Source organism: Macrobrachium nipponense, chromosome 2, assembly GCF_015104395.2.
Source record: "Macrobrachium nipponense isolate FS-2020 chromosome 2, ASM1510439v2, whole genome shotgun sequence".
Taxonomy (NCBI): domain Eukaryota; kingdom Metazoa; phylum Arthropoda; class Malacostraca; order Decapoda; family Palaemonidae; genus Macrobrachium; species Macrobrachium nipponense.
In genome coordinates, this window is record NC_087201.1 from 72,760,266 (window position 1) to 72,780,492 (window position 20,227).

General features: G+C 35.0%; 1 pseudogene; it reads left to right on the forward strand.

Moving 5' to 3' along the window:
• Window positions 1-20,227, forward strand: part of LOC135220663 (glutamate receptor 1-like) — a 338,668-nt pseudogene that overhangs the window by 169,572 nt on the left and 148,869 nt on the right.

Genomic DNA, 20,227 nt, shown 5'->3' on the forward strand with positions numbered 1-20,227 from the left:
AGAGAGAGAGAGAGAGAGAGAGAGAGAGAGAGAGAGAGAGAGGCGGGGGGTCAAGAAAACACAGGGAACGACAAAAATAAATTTGATATAGAATAAGCAGATAGATGAAAGACAATATTGAGAATGATATAACAAAACATTTGAACATGTAAAAGACAAAGCGTCGAAATATATAAGGTGACAATAATATTACTGCGAAAATCTGGTAGAGACAGAAAGAAGGACAACTAATAAAAAAAAAAAGAGACGCAAAACTAAGTAACTGCAGAAATAAAGTAAGAATGAAATTCAATAAATACGAAGAAAGGATATATAAGATAAACTTTAAAGACAATTGTCCGAACCTCTACCAGAGCTACAAGAGAGAGCTGATAGGTATGACCTGCCTTACAGAAAGAAAAGGAGCAAACTTTTAAAGTAGAGAGAGAGAGAGAGAGAGAGAGAGTAAGTTTTAAAATAAATGTGCATAAAATGAATACGGATAAGCGACAATAAAATATAAAGTAAAAAAGTGAACTTCAGAAAATATATGAAAAGAAAGTCTAATTTTTTTAGTGAGACAGCCAACACAGTAAAGAATGTTTGGCGTGTTGTTTCCCCCCCTCGAAACGAGAAAAACAACATTCTGAATGGGAATATGTTGTTTGCTTAGGCACACGGACACAACTTCCTTCTGACATCAGGTGTGAAATCGTTATTACAAAGTTTTTGTTAACTTTTTAACAAGGGATCCTACAAACGTTGCAGCCGGACGGTCAAGAACTTTGTTAAAAAGGCATATTTTGGCAAATTGTTTTTTCCCTTCGAAAGGTGCTTCTGCTTTAGTTTGCCCCGGGGGATCTCGATGGTCGTTTGAACTGTGTATGTATAAACAAAGGGGCGAGCATGCATTTTGTATACACTAAGAGAGAGAGAGAGAGAGAGAGAGAGAGAGAGAGAGAGAGAGAGAGTTCAGATCCTTTGTATTTAAACCCTTTCTACTAAGTTGATCCCATCTAAGAAAAATCATGATGAATACTGTAGTACATTTTAGTCTAACAATATGGTTTTCTGTTCTCACAGCTCACTTACAACCTCGCATTTAAGGTCATGTGGTAATGTAAATGTAAAATGATATTTTCACGGTTGTTCGCCGTTATTATTTTTTTGAAGGTGAATAAAAGAAATAGGCTGTTACTGTAAAAATAAAACGCAGTTATTGTAATAGTAATAAAAAATTATATCGAGTTTTAATATCAGAATAATAGTCGTAGGAATTTATATTTAAAAAAATATTTTTAATCGTTATGTTTAGACCACTAATTCAAAGAAAAAAATGTAGGACTCTCCCCTCCCCAACGCTTTCAATGATTTTTTTTTTTTTTTGGTAAAGAAAGCGATCTCAGTTTGTTTCATTCCCGATGTTAATTGTGCACGTTCCTCCCCATCCTGGATACCGTGTTCAGTACGGGGGCTGTGAAATGGTACATGACTTAATTATGTGCTTCAAGGGAGGCCATTATGCATCATGTATCGAACAGCGACGACCATTGTTCAGCAGGACAATGGAAGGATTTTCTATTGGGGAAACTCTCGACTGAGAACACGAGGTTTAACTATAAACCCGGTGATTAACAGGCGGAAGAGCCCATGTGCGAATTTTTATTCCCCGGTAACAGAAATCTAGCCGTTGTACAAAACAGTATGTCTCGTTTCGAGAGGATTTTAGACATCGCTTGAAATCATGGCTAGATAAGGGTCGTGAATATTAATCTTTGCGTTTATTTCAGCCAGAATGCTTTTTAAGTTTTGTGTTCTTGGTAACAATTCTCATAGTTTCCTTTGGCAAAAGCAGTAAGGCTGAATTATAGATACTGTTCTCTTTTGCTTTGGCGTTCAGGATGACTTAATGGATGATACAAGGTATACTAATACAAGAACCGATGAAAGGGAACAATAAAAACTGGTTTGGACTCAATTGAGGTTTTTCAGGGAAAGAGACAGTTTCCTGGTGCCGTTGACGATTTCTGAATGCCATTGATGTTAATGATACAATAGTATCATTATCAATAACCAGACGTACATCTATTTCTTTCGTTACAGGAAACGGCCACTCGGGAATGCTTAGAGGAAGTCTTCTCAATATTGTATGTCCGTTCTGATTTCATTTTCCAGCTTCTCAGAAAAATCTGGAAAAGTTTTTTAATTTGTAGCTCTTCTGAAATAACTTTTTCATCTTCAAGACTGAGTGTTCCTCGACATATTTTTTCATATATGATTATCTGACTGTGGGTTCCATATGTTGAGGATAGGAATGTAGTCAGTCGGTTCTGCAGAAATTTGATTCAGATGTCAGTTATCATAGTTTTGGCTCGTTCTTAGACGACATATTAAAGAAATGGCTATTTGAAACCTTACACTCAAATAAGAACTCTGACGCTTGCGACAGGACTCGAACCCGCAACGGAGAATTCAAGAGTGAAATCACTCGACCTTCCACCTTCTAGAATTGAACCCAAGTCATTGCACTTCTGCGCTGTGCGTTCTTACCAGTGCAGTGGTCCACTTGAGAGGATGGATTGTAGACCCACCTCAACTGGCCTCATGAATGAAATACTGTGTTGCGTTTTCCAAGTTCATGAATAAAATTACACAGATGAACTACTTCTTTCGGGATCACCTGTTATCGTCATTACCAAATAGGGAATCAAATTACAACGAGTTCGTAAGAGTATGGTTCAGGTCCGTCAAGAGTAGCCGTGGAGGGGGAGTCTTTGTCTTATGCGAAGAAAACCAATTCTGTATATTAATGCAAAACATATTGTACGATTCTTAACCTTGTAGATCTACTTGGTTCGTATTGTGTGAACGCAATTTTAGCTCAGCAGAGTTATAGCAGAGAAATGCGAGATTTTGAAGCAATCGCATGAATTTTGCTTTGCCTTACACAAGATACTGTGATTTGCAGTGCTACTTATGAATGAAATTAAAGATATTCGTGGAAGGAGTATTACTTCAGTGGAAAGAAAAGAAAGGCATTAAATGGAAATAGTGCGGGAAAGTCAGATCTTTCGTAGCTTTAAAGAAAAGCGAGTAAGGGAGGAACAGTTGTCTGAATTACAACCCAAAGTAGACGATGAAAATACTGAAAATCAGTATACCCATGAAGGGAATAAAGGGACACAAAGAGGGGAAGAAAGTCTTTCACCGGAACTTTATGCGCCTGATTCATCTGGAACAGGGAATAAAATTCATCCAGGTTCTTGAGGGAGGATAACCACAGAGAGTAGCGTTGGATTGGAGGAATCCACATTGATGATCAGAAAAGGCATTTACTGTTTATGCTGATGATCAAAAAAGGAATATAGTGTATATGTTGAAGATCAGAAAAGGCATTTAGTGTATGTGTTTCTGATCAGAAAAGGCATTTAGTGTATTGATGATGATCAGAAAAGGCATATCGTGTATATGTTGATGATCTGAAGAGATATTTATTGTATATGTTGGTGATCGTTGGTCATCAGAAAAGGTATTTAGTGTATATGTTCATGATCAGAAAAGGCATTCAGTTTATATCTCGATGATCAGAAAGAGCATTTAATGTATATATTGATGATAAGGAAAGGTATTTAGTGTATCTGTTGATGATATGAAGATTCATTTAGTGTATATGTAGTGATCAGAAATGGCATTTAGTGCATATATTGATGATCAGAAAAGGCGTTTAGTGTATATGTAGATGACCTGAAAAGGCATTTAGTGTATATGTTGATGATCTGAATAGGCATTTATTGGTTTATGTTGATGATCAGAAACGTCATTTAGTGTATGTGTTGATGATATGAAAAAAGCATTGAGTGTATATATTGATGATCAGTAAAAGCATTTGGTGTACTATGTTGTTGATCTGAAAAGGTATTTAGTGCATCAGATGATGCCCTGTGGTAGGGGTGTAAGAATACTACCACCGTAGGTTCTGCGGATTGTAAAAAAAACGACTCAAAAGACAGCTGCTGCCTTGTAGTCTTGCTTTTTAGTAGAAGGCTAGGACTACCGCTAATAACTGGAAAATACTGCCTTGGAGTCTTACTTTTTTAGTAAAAGGCTAGGCCCACTGCCAATAACTATGGAAACTGCTGCCTTGCAGGTGGAGCTTTTAGTCAAAGGCTAGGCCCACTGCCAATAACTGGTTGATGATAGCAAGGGCATACGGTCATAAAAAGCCCTTTGCCAAACAATAAACATCCCTGATGTTTTAAGGAATTTGAGGGTGGCTAGGGCGTCCCCTGTAAGCGACACACGTCAAAATTCTCCTACTGGAGTAATAAATGGGCAAAGGGTACCGCAGGGTTCAGGACTGCAGCCAGAGAAGTTAGTGAAAAAGTGGAAGATAAGAGCAGGTACGTGGAATGTGGGTACTCTAACATGTAAACTGAGGAAGATAGTAGGTGTGATGGAGAGGAGGAGAATGGATTTCTTGTTTGTGCAGGAGACTAGGTGGAAAGGGAGTGGAACTTGAGAGATAGGAAATGGGCATAAGCTATATTACAGCGGGTCACGAGAGAGAGGTTAGAAGTAAAGAAAGTAAATGATAGGCTTTTAAAGATTCCAATTGTAATACAGGACAAGATAGTAAATATAATATCAGCATATGCTCCTCAGTTGCGGTGCCAAGAGTAAGAGAAAGAATTATTTAGACAAGAGTTTGAGGCTGCCATTATAACAGTGAAAGAGGATGAGAAACTAATAATAGGATCTTATATGAATAGCAGGCTGGGAAAGAGAAGAGATGTGTATGAGGAGGTACATGGAGGCCATGGGATTGAAATTAGAAAAGTAGATTGGGATTATTTATTGGAGATGGCTCAGAGTTTTCAATTGGCCCTTATGAACACATGATTTCAAAAGTCAGATGAGTACTTGATGAGTTATGAAAGTGGAGGAGTGCAGAGCCAAATAGATTACATCCTGGTTAGAGGAGCCGATAAAAGCTGACAAACTGTGAAGTGATCTTGGGAGAAGTGTGTGTTAAACAGCATAGGTTGGTAGTGATGGATTTTAAAATGAGAGGTAAAAAACCCAAGAAGAGAAAGAGAAGATCTAGAATTAAGATTTGGGACCTTATAGGAGAAAAGGGGGAGCAATTTAGGAGGACTGTTAGAGAGAGATGTCTGGAAAGGGGAACATAGAATTTGGTCAGGGTAACAGAGTGGAAAATATCTGAGAGCACATGAGAGAAATATGTGTGGGGGAAACAGAGGGACTGGTGGGAAGAACCAGTGGATATGGAGTATCGAGAGGAGAAAAGTGGTGGTGGAATTGAGGGGTGCAAGAATCAATTAAAAGAAAATTGGCACATTTAAGGACTGGAAAGTAAGGCATGCACAGGGTGCAGAGGTAAGGTACATATAAGAGGAAAGAGAGGTGAGAGGGAGGGTAGGTATGGCTATTGGAAGAGCAGCAGAGCAGTTAAATGAAAGACTAGGAACAAGAGAAGCAGAAAAGGATATATATAACATTTCAAACTTGTGGAAAAGGCAGAGGCAGGATGTGGGTAAATTGGGTTTCATCAAGGATAGTGATGGAAAAATACTGTATAGGGATAAAGACATTAACAAGAGATGGCGAGAGTATTGAACAACTGTTAAATACTGAAAATGAGAGTGAGGAGATGGGGGAAGCACAGAGGTTTGAGGAACCAGTGATGGAGATACAGTATACAGAAGTGAAGAGAGCATCAAGGAAAATGAAGAATAAATCACCAGGTCCATTGGAGCTCCAAATTGAAATAATCATATTACTAGGTATAGACTGGGAGAAATGGATGCTGGATTTATTAAAAGCTATATGTGAAAAGGAAGAAATGCCAAGGGACTGGGAGGAGAGTCTAATGGTATATATATATATATATATATATATATATATATATATATATATATATATATATATATATATAGAGAGAGATGAGAGAGAGAGAGAGAGAGAGAGAGAGAGAGAGAGAGAGAGATAGTATAAACCGGGAAACAACAGTATGGATTCATAAGAGGAAGAGGGTTGGTGGATGCCATCTTCATAGTAAGACAGCTACAGGAAAAGAGGCTAGAGGGAAACAAGGAGCTTTATTGCACATTTATAGACCTAGAGAAACCATACGATAGAATCCCAAGAGAGGTGATGTTTTGGTGTTTAAGGAAAAGGAAAATCCCCAAAAAGTTGCTTAGGCTGGTTGAGATGATATATAATAGAACGAACACAAAAGTGATAACAGCAGTTGGGGAAACAGAAAACTTTGAAGTTAGTGTTGGATTACACCATGGGCCAGCGTTAAGCCCATTTTGTTTGTGCTGGTCATGGATGTGTTGAGTGAAGAGATCAGGAATGAAGAGCTGTGGGAGTTGTTGTATGCCGATGACCTGGTGGTTACTGCTGAAAATGAGGAGGACTTACAGAGAAGGGTTGGAGAGTGGCATTGGAGATGGGTGGATTAAAGGTGAATATGAAGAAAACAGATGTTTTACTGAGCAGTAGGGAAGATAGAGACAGAATAGTAATACGAGAGAAGAGGCTAGATTATAAAACAGGCAGAAAAGTTTAAATAATTAGGATCTACTTTAAGCCAAGAGGGAGGCTATGAGGCTGAAGTTGACAGTAGGATACAAGCTGCGTGGGGGAAGTGGTGTGTGGTAAGAAAATGCCAATCAAGCTAAAAGTTAAGATATATAACACAGTGATAAGACCAGTGTTAATGTATGGAGCAGAAACCTGGGCTCTAAGAAGAAAAGAGGAAGTAAAGCTTGAGAGAACAGAGATGAAAATGCTGAGGTGGATTATAATGAAATAAGAAGAAGGGCAGGCATAGTAAAGATTACAGAGGTGATAAGAGTCATGATTGAGTGTGGTATGGGCATGAACTGAGGATGACGAGGAGAGAGTGAAGAGGGCTTGGGAGGAACCTGTTAGAGGAAGAAGATCGAGAGGGAGACAGAAAATTAAATGGCGAGATAAAATGAAGGAAGATATGGAGAGAAGATGTTTGGTGGAGGATTATGCCTTTGATAGATAGCAGTGGAGAAGGCGCATCAGGCAACCAACCCCTTAATGTAGGGATAACAGTGGGAAAGAAGAAGAAGAAGAAGAAGAAGAAGAAGAAGAAGAAGAAGATTGATGATCAGACAAGGCATTTAGTGTATATATTGATGATCAGAAAAGACATTTAGTGTATGTGTTGATGATCAGAAACGGGATTTATTGTATACTATATTGATGATCTAAAAAGGCGTTTAGTGTATATGCTGATGATCTGAAAAGGCATTGAGTGTATATATTGAGGACCAGTAAAAGCATTTGGTGTATATATTGATGATCAGAAAAGGTATTTAGTGTCTATATTGATGATCAGAAAGGGCAATCATCGTGTAATTTATGGACTATCAGTGATCGTGCAAAAATTTAAGGTTAAGCGTAGCTTCGTGTAGATGAAGGGGAAAAATATTGACATTAGATAATGAACAACAGTGAATATCTTTGTCGCCAAAAGATAAGCCTTTAAAATCTTGATTTTCTATTCCTTAGAGACTCTAAGGAATGTGAGGACCTTAGACGGATTAACTGAAGAAAATAACACTGCCATATCAAACATTAAGTGTGGAGAAAATAGTATGTAGCCTTTATTAAGACAGACACTGCCATATCAAACATTAAGTGTGGAGAAAATAGTATATAGCCTTTATTAAGACAGACGGATACGTTAAAAATGTAGTACAGCTGAACAATCTACCACTTAGTACACAGCAGAATTTAGTGCGTGAATGAAAAAAATGTCACTATATGGAGCTATATTTGTTCTTTCTCGTGTGATTCGCTTATTTCAGAAAACTATTAATGAAATTTTTATAGATTATCTGACCTTACCTTTTTTAGCTTAAATGAAAATTTTTTGTGGCAAACATCTGAGTAAATCGAGGACACTCGTTGTTTTACGGCATAAAATATATAACGAAAGGTCTTTTTTTATCTGTTGAATTATCATCATGTTACGATAAATATTCGATCATATTTTCATAAGCCTCATTACAAATTTTTGTGTTTATTGTGGTCTATCGTAATTACTACGATTATCTTGAATTCACTATGATAAATATTCTGTTACGTTTATTTTTTTTAAAGAATGCTTTGCCTTTAATGGAAAAAAATGACAAATTAAAAATTTTCTCAAGATCCAAATGAGTTTGTGTAAAAAAAATATGATTTTTGCAATAATAAAAAGTTATGTTCGTGGTTGAATAAAAATTTCATAAATATGTGGGTATAATCAATAACAGTATTTCTAAACAAAAATAATTCTACATGATACTTATATTCCTTAAAATACGGAAATAGTCTTTCATAATCGTGTATAAAACTTAAAATTATATGTTATCGGATATTCTTCGAGCAAATAAACGTTTTTTTAAATAAATTATTACGTTTAACATCAATTTTACTTTTTAGACATTACATTCTTTATCCCTAAATACATACTTTTGATATCAATAATCCTTCGTAAGGATCACAAGAAATATCCTCTTCGAAATCCTTGCTCAACATTGAAGAATTAACGGTAAAATCATATCAGTTACCTACATTTTCGCTTTCAACCAATCTCTCTCTCTCTCTCTCTCTCTCGACCAATAAAGATACACCCACCGTCTCTTATGGCCACTAAGAGAATAGTCTGAGTACTGTCCCGAGAGAGAGGGGAGAAAATTGCTTCAGAAAAACAATACGACTCTATGAGATTCCGGCAATAATAAAGTCGTAAAAATAAATACGTTATACATCGTAGAATAGAAAACAAGATTGAAACATAATAGCACCAAGCCAGTCCTCTAAATGATCAGTCTAAATAGCAACATCAATAACAGAAATTTCCTATGACGTTTTCATCATTCACTCAGGAACCTTTCGATCTTCATATGTTGTAGCAACATGTTATTATATGATTAAGCAATTCCATATTTGCTCGTTCAAAATTACCAGAAATGCTTTTAAGCTTCACTACAAATTTGAATGGTTTACTTCTGGCGTCTGAGCTTACATATAAATTTGAGGACAAAAAATTTGACGTATTCATATTTCGAAAAGGGCTATGAATCATTCAGTGAGTTTAATGCATTTCATCTCTCTTTCGAAATGTCTCAAGATGACATTCCGTCCGCCATGTTTCCTTATGCACATCTATTACCAGTCTCTGAACATGTCGGTCCTCGCAATTGAGAAAGCTGGTAAGGTTTCATGAACTTCTGCATTATTTGAACAAATCAGTATTCAGAAAGCTTCCTAGTGATGTATGAAGTGCCCAGTATATTATAACATATACATGTATTCCCAAAAAAGGTCATGCTCTGGCATAATTATCAGCAGTACCGTTTTGCGCACTTTTCAATGAACTGGCCCAGGTGTGATAATCAGGGTCAGAGTGCCTCGAGAGAAATGTGTTAATGATACTTTGGGAATGAGCGTCTTATTGGTGTCCAAGTCCCATTCCAATGGGTGTACGATGGTTCATAACGAAATATATTATCTTAGGTTCAACTTTAGATACTTAGGTTTTCTCTAGTTAACGCTGTTTACATCATAGAGTTAAAATCATTACCCTCTAACAAAACATCAAAATAATTTTTCCTTATATCACTCGGTAGATATCTTGGGAACAGCTCCTAACTAAAATCTCTCTCTCTCTCTCTCTCTCTCTCTCTCGTCTCCTCATTCTCTCCTCATCCTTCTCCTCCTCTCTCCTCTCTCACGTGTAATATATATATAATGTATGGATATAAATAAGTATATATATATATATAATATAGATATATATATATAATATACATTATGTATATATATTATAGATATATATATATATAATATATATATATATATATATATTATTAACGTATATATCATCATCATCATCATCAGCCGTTGCTGGTCCACTGCAGGACAAAGGCCTCAGATATGTCCTTCCGTTCCCGTCTGTTTGTGGTCTTTCTAAGCCATTCTATACCCGCAAATTTTCTTAGCTCGTCAATCCATCGTCTTCATTTCCTTCCCCTGCTTCGTTTACAATCTCTAGGGACCCATTCTATTATTCTTTTTGTCCATCTATTAACTGACATTCTCATTATATGTCCTGCCCACGTCCATTTCTTTTACTTACTTGTTGTTAAAATATCCTCTACTTTAGTTTGTTTTCGTATGCATGTTGCTCTTTTTTCTGTTTCTTAATGTTATTCCCATCATTATTCTTTCTATAGCTCTTTGAGTTGTAACTAGCATATGTTCTAAGACTTCATTAAGGCTTCAAGTTTCTGTTGCATAAGTTAGTACTGTAGGACCATCTGATTAAAGACTTTATTTTTGGAGAAAGTGGCATTTTACTTTTCATAATATCATTTTGTTTACCAAATGCTCTCCATCTCATGCTTATTGTTCTTTCAATTTCGGTCTCATGCCCTGGGGAAACACTTACTGTCTGTCCTAGATACGCATGTTCATTATCAATCTCCAGAGGTTCGTCCATATACCGTTACTGTTGTCTCTCTGCATTTTCATTGAACATTATCTGAGTTTTACCCATATTCATTTTCAGTCCTACATTTCTGCTTTCTCTATTCAAATCTTCTATCATCTTTTGTAATTCCTCCGCTGATTCACTGAGTAGAACTATGTCATCTGCAAATCTTTAGTTGTTAGGGAATTCCCCAGTAATGTTAATCCCTACATTTTCCCAATCTAATTTCTTAAAAACTTCTTCTAGGCAGGCTGTGTAGATATCTTCCAGTGTTCTAACATAATATTCATCCTTTCCTTGCTTTTGAAAGGCTTTCATTACTGCTGAAGTTTTGACAGAATCAAAAGCTTTTCATAGTCTACAAATGCCATATATAGTGGTTTGTCATATTCGGTTGATTTTTCCTTTAGCGGGTTAATAACATGGATATGGTCAGTTGTTGAATACCCGCTTCTAAAACCTTCCTGCTCTCTTGGTTGATTTATGTAACTGTCTTTCTATTCGGCCGAATATGATCTTTGTAAATATTTTATATATTACTGAGAGTATTGGCCGGTAAATTTTCAGGTCTTTTGTGTCTTCTTTTTTGTGAATTAATATAATGATAAAGTTTTTCCAAGCTGTAGGTATGGAGCATTCCTGCAAGTATATATATATATATATATATATATATATATATATATATATATATATATATATATATATAATATATATATATATATATATATATATATATATATATATATATATATATATATATAATTTAAGACGATTGAAAATATTCATTCATTATTGGTGAAACCTCCTAATATTGGATGTAACTGCCTTTCCTAATCTGAATTGTCTCTTTCTTGACAGTCTGTGGCCAATTGTCCCGTCCCGTGTATGCAATGGTTGGTTCCGTTCAGCCAGACAGTTTCGACACCCTCCATTCCTACGCTAATACATTCCACATGCCCTTCGTAACTCCCTGGTTCCCTGAAAACGTAAGTATATTGACTTGCCAATAATTATTATGTTTCTCTTGTGATTATTTTCAATTTGAAGTTATTGACATCGTGTTGCTATTAACCATTTTCAGAAGAGAACCGATTTTCTCTCTCTCTCTCTTGGTTTATGTGTTAGCTGTGTCCGCAATCTTTAAGACAAATTTGGTTGGGAAGAAATTATATGTTTTTTTATCTTGATTATATTTCGTGTTTGTTAAGTAAAATGCTTGTCACAAAAATCTAAACAAAAATATTAAACTCAAGTAAAACCAAATGTACTCCTGCAATGAATGTCATCCAAATACGTCGTTTGTTTAACTAAGGTATTATTTTGCCATTGTTTGTTTTTTTTGCTAACAATACTTAGCCAAATGGAAGCCTTATCTGTAAACCCAGCGGTGTCCCTCTATTGTCCTTGAAGTTTAGCGGCTTAATCTTGTCACTGTAAACCACAAACACAATGAATCAACAGCTGTCGCCCCGTTACTGCTATATTCGTTTGAAAAATAATACATTTTGTTTTCATGGGGTTGGGGGCTGGTTCATGTTCGTGACGTTCTGAGATCTTAAAAAGACAATATTATTCTTAAAGGTATTATAATTGCAACAAGGACTGAAGATCTGTGCATGTAGTATTTATCATTAATCAACGCCAGTGTTTTCAGTCGAGCACATAATGTTTTCAATTAAGTGTTTGTGTGCATGCACCTTTCTCTCTCTCTCTCTCTCTCTCTCTCTCTCTCTCCTCTCTCTCTCTCACCCGTCTGTGTATGTGTGTGTGTAAGTGTATGTGTTGGTATACGCGTCTGTGTCAAATTTGATCGATGTAACCACTTATTTCTTGGTATGTGAAATAATTGAAATTTTCAAGAAATGATGCTTTGGTCTTAAAAAATCTGAAAAATAAAGGTAATATGTTGTTCATGTGTTGTTTACTAACTGTGTGGTTTCTAAGTAATAAGGAAATATCAAGTGATACTTTAACTTCCAATTTCTATCAGAAGTCTTCATGTGATATCCAGATGGAAAGCTGGCAAGTAAGGCATGTGAAAGAAAAAAGTGACGGGAAGTGTAAGATTGCGAAACCAGGGATTTCACGAAATCCCTGAAATTTTCATTCAATTTGGGAATTCACCATTTCACTCAGGAATATTTGATCCCCGAGGGAATAGTACTAAACACGGCGAAACAATGATTCATCTATACTGTTTCGCCGTGTTGAGTACTATTGTAGATTCACATCACCCGTGCATCTGATGTCTAAGCCAGACCCTTACGACGCTTCTGATTGGCTTCTGATTAGCCAATCACAGGGCTGGAAAACTCTCAGTCTCTCTCGAGGGTTCACATAGGCAGGATGTATGTTCCACTTCTTCGGAGGGATACGTCTTTCAAAAGTATCCATCGAGAGAGGTGGAACCTGCATCCTGCCTATGTGAACTCTCGAGAGAGACTGAGAGTTTCCAGCCCTGTGACTGGCTTATCAACAGTTATCAGGAGCGTCGTAAGGGACTGGTCTAGACATCAGATGCACGGGTGATGTGAATCTACTATAGTCCCTTGGGGGATCAAATTTTCCTAAGTGCATTTGAACCCCAAGGGGTTAGTACTAAACACGGCGAAACAGTGTAGATGAATTCCTGTTTCGCCGTGTTTAATACTAGCACTTTTGTTCTGAGATCAAATGTCCTTAAGTGAATTGGTGATTTTATGAATTCCCTAAAAAGAACCGAGTGTTATACTGCTCGTTGTATAATTTATTACCACAGGAGTGATAGTCACCAATTTTAATCTTGTGTTTACAAAGGTCATGGAAATTAAATTTGTTGTAAATTTTCAGTGCAAACCTGTACAGAGGATGCAACTGAAATCAATTTGAAGTGAACAGAACCCATTTATATATAGATGGCTGTGTAAGGTTCGCGGTAATTATAAATAATAACAAATGTACGGCACCCATTCAGGAAGTTATTTATATACTCGCTTTCTTGGGCTATATATATATATATATATACTATATATACATATATATTATATATATAATATATTATTATATATATATATATATTATATATATATGTTAATATATATAATATATATTTATTATATAATATTAATAATATATAAATAATTATATATAATAATATATATATATATTATTATATATATAATATAAATATTATTATTTATATATATTAATGTTAATTGTGTGGTGTGATAAAATGAGTCCATAAAAACGTTCCTTTTATTATATTGAATTCTGTTGTAACACAACAGTTTTCCCAGTCATATATATATATTATTCAGGATTTTAAGCCGATCCAAGAAAAAGTAATATCCCTCTATAAATAACTGCACACGTTTTCGAGTTGCCCTTCTGAATTGAAAGCCTTCGTTCTTTCTAAATCATCTCTGCTCCCATTAGCTGCCTAGATTTACTCTCCACAAGTGCCCTGGATGAGGGAGGGGCCTTGCCAGGCCAAGATTTTAAAAGAATGGGGCCACAGCAGCTCTATCTCAGAACTTTCTCAGATCCTGCAAATTCCACTTCACCCCTTTTGCTACCCTGCTTCCTCTGAGGGATGGTACAAGTGTTCTTATACCATCCATAGTGCACAGAAATATCAGCAGGTGAGAAGACAACCAGACACAGGATTTCCAGGTACTGTGAGATGTAATTTCTAGTGCAGTCAGTGAATCGTTTTTACCTCTTGTCTATATTTCATTTCATTCTCCTAAGGCGACTTTCCCCCCTTTTTTTGTTCAACTTCTCACTCCCCAATATTGGTTCAATGCTGTAATTAATTCCCCTTGTGATGCTAGTAATAGTATTCCTTCCTGTATGAGCTTGCAGGGATTTTATGCGCCATTGAGTGAGCTTTAATATATAATGTTAAGAACAAGAAGTGTGTAACGTTTCCCATGTGTCCCTTGCCTTAGTACTGATGCTAGAATGCAATCTCTACGCAGATAAATGCCATGCCTGATTGTGGGAGATATATTGGGAACTCTTAAAATAAAGCTTGCATTTAAATTACCAACTTTGCGCGAATCATAGCTCTAGGTCATCTCCCAGCCACGTGTTTCCGGTGGACCTGCAGTCAACCACCTCATTAATTTCTGGACCTACAGGTAATTTAAATGTAAATATAGTTCTTTAAAACTAAATGCCAGAGTTTGTGTAAATTCCCTCTTTCAGTAATATCGGCCTTCAGCCGTAGATTTTTGGTTGTTGTAAACATCGTCCTGCCTCACAAGGCCATTTTAGGGTCCCAGAAGGTCATCCCCAGTATATATCCCCAGTATATATATATATATATATTATATATATATATATATATATATATATATATATATATATATGAATGAATAAAGGATCATAATAACTAAGAAGGGATTCGTTTAACAGATATCGTGGTGACCAAATGTGAGACTTGATGCAGGTCTAATTTTTCGCTTGTTAAGAAAAGTGCCTTATAATCATTTACGTATGATATATATATATATATATATATATATATATATATAGATATATATATATATATATATATATATACACGCACATCAGTTTTCTCTGTTTATTCCTTCGTATGATACATATACCTTGACCAATATAATAAAATACATGACGCTGAATAAGTCGCGAAGAAAATTTCATTTGAGGACGATTATTGGAACAGCAAACAAATGAATACCCAAAATTTGATTATGTCAATTGTTTGAATCCGAACTGAAAGGACACAGAGAAACGACTAATAAGAGAAATGTTATTAATAAGGAAAGGAAATGAAAATGGGGAATGCCAATCGAATTAGGAGAATTCATTGATATTCGGTTCATAGCAGAACCAGAAAATGGGGAGACGCTAAATAAATTAAACCCGGTTTATTTTCGAACAAAGAGCTAATTGAAAATGAAATATTTTAAGATCGAATTTTTCGACATGTCAGGCTGGACTAGTTGTTCTAAATTTTCTTAATTATATATCTTACAATTTATAAACTCAAACATAGGCAAACAAAGGAATCTCATATATGTACATATACTATATATATGTATATATATATATATATATATATATATATATATATATATATATATATATATATATATATATATAATGTCATATCACATTTCCGTGATTCATATACATATATCGAGCTACAAAATGTCCTTTAATATCTAATTCGTCTTACCTCGGAATTAATATCTTTCATATATGCTTAACCGAAGGGGAATTTTTTCTCGATAATAGATTTGGCCTGGACCAGGGCGCGAACCTATGGATCCTTTCAAACCCCAGGAACGTCAGTGAAGCTTTTTTCCTACTACACCACCGCGGTGTAGTAGGAAAAGCTTCACTCAGACGTTCCTGGGTTTGAAAGGATCCATAGGTTCGCGCCCTGGTCCAGGCAAATCTATTATCGAGAAAAAATTCCCCCTTCGGTTAAGCATATATGAAAATATATTAATTCCGAGGTAGAGCGAATTAGATATTAAAGACATTGTAGCTCGATATATATATATAATATATATATAATATATTTGCGTGTGTAGGTATTAAGCTACAAACAATGTCCTTTAATATCCAATTCGCTCTAACTCGGAATTAATTTATTTTCATATATGTTAACCGAAGGCAAATTTTTTAGTTGATAATAATTTCGTCCTCTCGTGGATTCGAACCAGCGGACAGAGGAGAAATCTGGACTTCAGTGACATTATCGACTCGGCCACGAGAGGACGAAATTATGACCAACTAAAAAATTCCGCTTCGGTTAACATGTAGTATGAAAATATATTATCACCGAGGCAGAGAGAATTGGACATTAAAGGACATTTGTACTCAATACATGTATATGAATCACGGGCTCGATGTTTGATAAATGTATATATTATTTAATATATATTTATATATATTTTTTTTTTTTATTATGATAATTAGATAATATTATATAATAATTATATATATATATAATATGTTATATACATACTATTATATATTTATGTATATATATACTATATAATATTATAATAGATATATATATACATTTATAAATATACATAATATAATATTATATGATTATACCTATATTATATATATATATACTACTTATATATATTAATTATAATTATATATATTATATTAATTAATATATATATATATTATATTAATATATATATTATATTCAGAGATGATTACAGTTGTAGGCATTAAATTAGACAAAAAGAAATAATAATTTTATACTTGTTCTAAGACGACAAGATTGTTAATAAAGTAATAGGTAATACTCACATGGCTTCTACAAACTAGTTATTACGTTGAATTCAGTTAAAGTTAGTGCTTTGCGTGCAAAAGCCCCAAGTCAGTAACCACAATGGTTCTCATGGGAGAAAGCAATTCTGCCGGCCGATGTGTCCACTCGCGTCAACAAAAGAACTAATAAAAAACCATGGATTCTTTGCACAGCATGGGCTAGGGACTGGGGGCTGTTTGCATATAAAAGAAAACTATAATATTGCATTCTAAAAATAACGGACGGAAATAGTCTATTTTCACTGGGAGAGATGAGTAGAGGCGAAAAGTAACTTGGCTGCCAAAGACAGGGATACGCAGATGTTGTGTTTGTGAACAGAATTTTATGATATATGCCTTCAGATAAAAGAGCATCTATATTTCTAATCGAGATAAAGAGAGGTCAGGGCAGTGTCTCCGAATTACTTTTGTCCGATATTATCAATATATATATATATATATATATATATATATATATATATATATATATATATATATATATATATATGTGTGTGTGTGTGTGTGTGTGTGTGTGTGTGTGTGTATAATGAATTTTTATCACAGCACCGTGATTTATACAGGAGCATTAAGCTACAAATGTCGTTTTATATCTAATTCGCTTCACTTCGGAAGTAATATATATATATATATATATATATATATATATATATATATATATATATATATATATATATATATATATATATATATATATATATATATATATATATATATGATACATACATATATATGTGTGTGTATGTGTTTGTGGGTGTGTAAACAAAAGGAGGATATTATAATTGATAAGAAGTACATCGTTTCATCGGCTCGAACCACCGAAAACGAGAACTCACGATGTACAGTGGAAGTCCTGTCCAGACAAGTCGGGGAGCGCGGTCGGTGGGCAAATTCTGCCGGGCTTAACCGAGAGTAGACGAATGGGCAGACTTGCCCAATGATGCCAGTACAGTGCACTGTCGAGTGTCGTACGAAAAACATGGGGCTAGTATTGCTCAGAAAAGAAACCGACGTGCTGCATAAAAATTTGCGCATGTATAAAGAAAAAGACGAGATTGTGGTGCAAAGATTAACTAAATGGAGAGATGTTTACGGGAGCCGTACAGCAATGTTACGTAATTACAATATGTCTATGGACATGATCATAGAAACTACCATATGAGAATGAGTGTAAGTGCATTCCATCATGGCCATTTATCCCATACTCTCCTAGCAAAGGTAGAGCCATACATCCGAAAACAAGATACAAATATGCGACAGAAAAACAGCAGAGGCTTCATTGGAAGCAACGCTGACATTTGTTTAGCAACAAAGAGAGAGAGAGAGAGAGAGAGAGAGAGAGAGAACACTTCGAATAGATATAATTAAGTAATAACTAAAAGAAAAAGAGAGAGAGAGAGAGAGAGAGAGAGAGAGAGAGAGAGAGAGAGAGACTGGAATTCGAACAGAAATGAAGTAACAACTAGAACGGTCTACAAGAGAGAGAGAGAGAGAGAGAGAGAGAGAGAGAACTTCGAATAGATATAATTAAGCAATAACTAAAAAAAAAGAGAGAGAGAGAGAGAGAGAGAGAGAGAGAGAGAGAGAGAGAGAGAGAAAACACTTCGAATAGATATAATTAAGCAATAACTAAAAGAGGAGATAGAAGAGAGAGAGAGAGAGAGAGAGAGAGAGAGAGAAGAGAGAGAGAGACTGGAATTCGAACAGAAATGAAGTAACAACTAGAACGGTCTACAAGAGAGAGAGAGAGAGAGAGAACTTCGAATAGATATAATTAAGAAATAACTAAAGAGAGAGAGAGAGAGAGAGAGAGAGAGAGAGACTAGATAATTCGAACAGAAATGAAGTAACAACTACTAAAACGGTCTACAAGAGAGAGAGAGAGAGAGAGAGAGAGAGAGAGAGAGAGAGAGAGAGAGAGAGTAAAACTGGTATTCGAGTAGAAATCAATTAAAAGTTACTAAAACAGTCCACGAGAGAGAGAGAGAGAGAGAGTAAAACTGGTATTCGAGTAGAAATCAAGTAAAAGTTACTAAAACAGTCCACGAGAGAGAGAGAGAGAGAGAGAGAGAGAGAGAGAAATTCGAACAGAAATGAATTAACAGCTACTAAAACGGTCTACAAGAGAGAGAGAGAGAGAGAGAGTTTCATTTCATGATGACAGTAAACATTTGGGCAAATGACCTTGAAGAAAAGCTGGATTAAACCGGAGTATTTTTGTTGAGCCTTTCTTTCTTGCCTTAGTAGAAATTGTGTCTAGGAAGATCTATCAACAAATGTTTGTCATTTAGTCGCAATTTTGATTTTAGTCGGAACTATTAGAATAGTTCAAGATATTTGGTATCAGTATGGCGAACCACGACTGAATATGCGTGTATTAGTGTATGTTTTATATATATATATTATATATATATATATATATATAATATATATATATATATATAATATATATAAGTATGTATAAATGGAGGCAAGAGCCTCGAAGGAAAGTGAAACAACAGGGTAGCTACTCCATTATTTCTCTTCTCTTCGTAGCTTTTGACTTTATTTATACTACATTCATCACGTTCCACATTTTTTTATTCAGTTATACATGTAAATGCATACCGTATGCATGTATATATCTATATATAGTATATATTATATATATATATATATATATATATAGTATATATATATATATATATATATATATATATAAATATATATATATATATATATATATATATCTATATATATATATAGATATATATATATATATATATATATATGTATGTATGTATTGATATATTTTTGTATTTATATAGTCAAATTCAGAAGGGATTTACTTACATTAATTTCTTTATTTATGTAAGATCCAGTTACCTAATCCATTGGCTTTTCTTTATTTGCTTGTATCCTAAGTCTTGCTCAAGTTACAAAGATCGATGATAAAACAGTCCTCTTAATTCGTATCTTATGGAGGCCCTATGATAACGTAAGTCTGGCAGTGTCGTACCTTCAGTACTTGCCTAAGATCACGGGAACCGATTAGTGACTTCGCTCAACACTGTCACGAACATTTTGCTGGTTTGCCCGCCCGGTATATGAGTCCGGAGACATGCTTGCCCGCTAGACTGGACATACTTTTAGCCTTTCCAGCTATCAAAGAGATATAAGTTGATACTGACTCTCATGTACTAATCCCCGTCGACCTCAGGTATTTGCAATTAGCGTCGGCATCAACCCACCTCGATCATGATATCGGTTTAGCGGGAGCACATAGCCATTTTATGAATATATAAATATATTATTTCCGAGGTAGAGCGAATTGGATATTAACGACATTAGTAGCTCATTGCTTTTTTATGCATGAATGTGTGTGTATGTATGCATATATATATATATATATATATATATATA